Source organism: Oratosquilla oratoria, chromosome 25 (genome assembly GCF_046742065.1).
Source record: "Oratosquilla oratoria isolate Oo_2021 chromosome 25, ASM4674206v1, whole genome shotgun sequence".
NCBI lineage: Eukaryota > Metazoa > Arthropoda > Malacostraca > Stomatopoda > Squillidae > Oratosquilla > Oratosquilla oratoria.
This window is the reverse complement of record NC_134801.1, coordinates 58,555,266-58,560,265: the sequence shown is the minus strand read 5'-3', so window position 1 is coordinate 58,560,265 and position 5,000 is coordinate 58,555,266.

The following is a 5,000-nucleotide window of genomic DNA, read 5'->3' as shown; positions in this document are numbered from 1 at the left end:
TTCACTTTCGGGGGTTTGAAATGATGTCTTTCCTGATCAACTCCGCTCAGGTAAACAGAGTCCGTTATCTTTCACCCCTCATTTGAAGAAAACGGATTCAAAAGTTCGACATTTGTGTCGTCGATAGCGGCGCCAGCCGACGTGACGTAAGAGACAAAAACGCGAAGATGATTGGTTCTCACATCGGTCGTTTGTCGTCGTTACACAGACACTATTGGTTGATGGATTCGGGCTCGCATAGGAAACCTGAACGAAATTGTTTTGTACAATCACAACGACCAAATTTCAACCAGTAACGACCTGTTTAAGCTTGACTTGTGTCATTTGAGACGAGATTCACAGTGATGAACGAAAAGATGGATAGGCTGACCGAAGATTAATGAAACCATACGAGACCGTGAAATGCCTTAGGGACTGTTGGGACCTATGTAATATGATTTTGTTCGACTGAAGATGGGTAATCTTCCTTATGACGTTAAAAATACTCAATTAGCTCCTTCGACATGGGGATGATATTCTCAATCTTTTTCCTATTCTATTTTTGTTTATTATTTATTGTTGTGTTTTGTTTTTATTTGACGTCAGACGAGATTGAAGTAGTCTAATAATGTGTCGACTGATATAAGTCTGTCGCAATTACAAACGACTGTAGGACCTCTTAGATAACTTTTTGTCTTCAAAATTTCTTCGGAAAAAATATTACATTTTCCACATTTTCTATCATCATTCATAAAGTCATTTCTGACTGTGTCTTCCTCAAGTTTTCATGGAAAAAATCATAACACTAAAAAAACTAAATGTCCCCAAATAACAACACATTTTCCTCGATCTATATTCACGTTGGTTTCTGTCGTGAACGACCTTGTTTGAGGAACTTCCGAGGACCTAAAAGGAGGAGTGAGGGAGTGAGTGAGTGATGAGGGAGGACAGACAGTCGTCAAAAGTCGTGGGTGGTTTCCTGGGGTGGTCCGGTTTTGTGTGTGTGTATATGCGTGCATGTGTTGTGCTGTGTATATATGTGTGTGTATGTATGCGTGTATGTATGTAAAGTATGTGTGTGTGTGTGTGTTGTGCTGTATATGTGTGTGTGTGTGTTGTATATATGTGTGTGTGTGTTGTGCTGTATATATGTGTGTGTGTGTGTGCTGTACTATGTGTATGTATGTGTTGTACTATGTACATGTGTGTGTGTATGTTGTGCTATGTATATGTGTGAGTGTGTGTGTTGTACTATGTATATGTGTGTGTGTTGTGCTAGGTATATGTGTGTGTTGTGCTATATATATATATGTGTGTGTTGTGCTATATATGTGTGTGTGTGTTGTGTTATGTAAGTGAATCAAGTCAGTCAACAGTCAGCAGTCGTGAAGGTCCTCTCTCTCTCTCTCTCTCTCTCTCTCTCTCTCTCTCTCTCTCTCTCTCTCTCTCTCTCTCTCTGTGTGTGTGTGTGTGTGTGTGTGTGTGTGTGTGTGTGTGTGTGTTTACCTAGTTGTATTTTACGGGAAGGGGAGCTACGCTCGTGGAGTCCCGCCTTTGTATCTCACAGTGTCTGGTTTGCTCTTAAATTCATGAATTGTGTGTGTGTGTGTGTGTGTGTGTGTGTGTGTGTGTGTGTGTGTGTGTGTAACTGACTGACACGAGTTCACGGTGAAAGAGAATCTTGTAATGGTGTTATTTCTTCTACTGTCAGTCTATGCCCCTAAGGCCTCAAGAGCCGCGTACTAGTCAAAACTAAGTGGCGTTTCTGGGGCGTCTTAGTCTAAGTCTGGCTAGGGGCCTTCCTAAGGCTTCTGAGTGGATCAGAAGGATAGGATTCTTTGTCATAATGCCCACGTAGAGGAACTTTCCATGAGCGAAGGCGTGAGTTGGGCATCAAATGTAAATTAAAAATAACAATAACAATAATAATAATAATAATAATAATGATAATAATAATAATAATAATAATAATAATAATAATAATAGTAATAATAATCCGTTTGTACCTGCGTGGAAATGGCGCCTAATATATATATATACATATATATATATATATATATATATATATATATATATATATATATATATATATTTATATATATTGCTGATAACCACAAAGGAAGCCGGGAAAGACACTAAAGTTCTCAAGCGCTTTCGTGATATTTCACATCTTCAGGGGAATACCATCGTATACCCCTGGTTAAAATACCACGAAAGCGCCTGGGAATTCTAGTCTAGTTTTCGATTTCCTTTGTGATTATCAGCAATTTATTAGATCACGTGGTTTTGTGATATTTTTGCATGTATATATATATATATATATATATATATATATATATATATATATATATATATATATATAATTTATATTCATATATATATACATATATATATATGTATGTATATATGTGTGTATATATACACATATGTATGTATGTGTGTATATATATATATATGTGTGTGTGTGTGTGTGTGTGTGTGTGTGTGTGTGTGTGTGTGTGTGTGTGTGTGTGTGCGAGTGTGTGTGTGTGTGTGTGTGTACATCTAGTTAGGGAAATCATGTAACTCCTATTATTAGATATTGACAATGGCCCGGCGTTTATCATCTTTATGTTAGACATGTTAATTATCGTCCTCACAGGATAAAGAGAACATTCTCGTCCAGCAACAGAACATCCGCCATATTTGCCTTTCTCGACTTTATCACGATTTAAGAACTGTTAAAATGGTTGCTGGCTGAGCTGATTAAAGCGTCGATACTTGAGGCGGAGGTGAGGGCAGTTCGTACTCTGCCACCAGCGAGTTGGACCAAGGGTATTGGTTCATTAAATTCCACGGTATAAAGTCCTCTGTAAGGGGCACCGGCCTAGCCTCTTGTTGTATTTTCATATTAGGCCTTTAGGGTGTATTTCTCTGTTTACAAGTGTTTATCTGTAAATCTTATCTATTTTTAATATAAGCGGCCTTAAGCGTGCTTGAAAAGCTCGAAAAGTTTACTCAACTCTGGCAAACCGCAAAGGATTATGAAAGTACATACAGATCACATAACACATGAACATATTTCCAGATCTAGGCGCGTTCCTCGATTTTGGGTAGTGCGTTAGCGTTCCTGCGTTCCTCCGGCCACTGTTAGTGCGTTCCTGGAATAGCGTTCCTCAAATGGTTTCGCTCGGTGCGTTCCTACGTTCTTGCACACAGTATTTTTTTTTTTTTTTTTTTTTTTTTTTTTTTTTTTTTTTTTTTTTTTTTTTTTTTTTTTTTTTTTTTTTTTTTTTTTTTTTTTTTTTTTTTTTAGAAAGGCGCTACTTTTTTGAGGGACGTTTTAATAGTTTGGGAGCAACGCAGGAACGCACCGAGCGAAAACATTCGAGTAACGCACTACCCAAAATCGAGGAACGCTCCCAGCTCTGCATATTTGTAACACGAGGCTATAAACAGATCACATAATACATAAACATATTTCCGTCAGCGCACACAAAACTACACTTGCATAGACACCACATCCGCACACTCAAAGCACTTGACGTAAAATGGAAAATTCTTTTTTGGAATTTAACTTGTTTTAGTTGATGGGAAACACAAACACACAGGAATGTATGTCACGTAGTGTGTCATCGCGTAGGCTATAGGCGTGGGATCCCGTTCTAATGACTATCCTCTACACCAGCGTTTCTCAACCTGTTCCGACCAATGGCATCCCCTGTTGTCATGTCTAAGCAGTTCAGCACCCCATCTTGTTATTAGAGGGATAACAGAAAGTGAAGTGTACTGCTTGATGATTGATTTTCTTGATTCCTTAGAACTGAAACAATTTGACAATATTGTTTTTAGAAGAAACAAGAACACCCTAGTGTGTGTGTGTGTGTGTCTTTGTGTGTGTGTGTGTGTGTGTGTGTGTGTGTGTGTGTGTGTGTGTGTGTGTGTGTGTGTGTGTGTGCGTGTGTGTGTATTGTGTGCGCGCGCCGCGTTTACGATTATTACAACTATTAATGTTGCAGTACATTACTGTTATTAAACTTCTATTTGTATCTTACCACTACTTTGATACTACTACAATTACTATTAATACTATTACTTCTACTATTACTACTACTACTATTGCTGGTACTACTGCTACTACCATACTCCTGTTATTCTTTATTATAATATCAATCTGTGTCAAGAGCTAGTTTCTGCTCGAGAGTGATCTTACCCTCCGGAAGATGAAGGAAGTTGGGCGCAGAAGAATTTGGATTAAGGTCTCGTAAGGGAGCGACCCTCTAGGGACTAAGTCGCCGACGAAGAGCGTCCCCAAGAGAAGAATGGCCTGGGCAGCCACGAAGGGACCGGCGCACCCCGATTCCGACTCCGAGGGCAAGAGTCGAAGTCCATCTCTACGAGGACATGGCTTGGGCAGCCATAGAAGGGACCGAGGCTCCCAGTGACTAATGCTAAGGACGAATGGGTTTTTTCGTATATGGGCTTAAACAGAATGGGCTAATGATTAAGCGACAAGGGCTTTGAAAAGATATTCTGGACTTTGATAAACGCTTGAAGGGCTTTTTAAATGGGCTTCGTTAGAAAAAAAAAGACATTGAAATGTATTCTTATGGGCACCAAGAAAGAAATATGCTATGCAAATGGGCTAACAGGCATGGAAAATAGCCTCTTGTTCTATGAAGAAAAAAATTGGGCTCTGGAAATGTTTTTGGGATTATTCAATGGGCTTTGTAAAGTTTGCTCATCAGTACTTGGGCTAAAAGGAATAGTTGCAGGCCAGGAAGAGCCTTGTCAACAAATCGCCCGAAATGATTTAGGCTTCACTGGGCTAATCAACAAATCGTCGGAAATTATTTGGGCTTTATTGGGCTAAGTTCCCTCAGCTGAATAAAATAATTTGTGTTTACATTAAAGAAATAAAAAAACTTGAGTGACATTAATCCAGTGAGTTTGGTTTAGCATGTTATTTTGTCTAATGTAAGCTTCTTAGTTGTTTAGAATAATTTAGTGTGAGCCAAAAAATAAACACCAAATGGGACTCA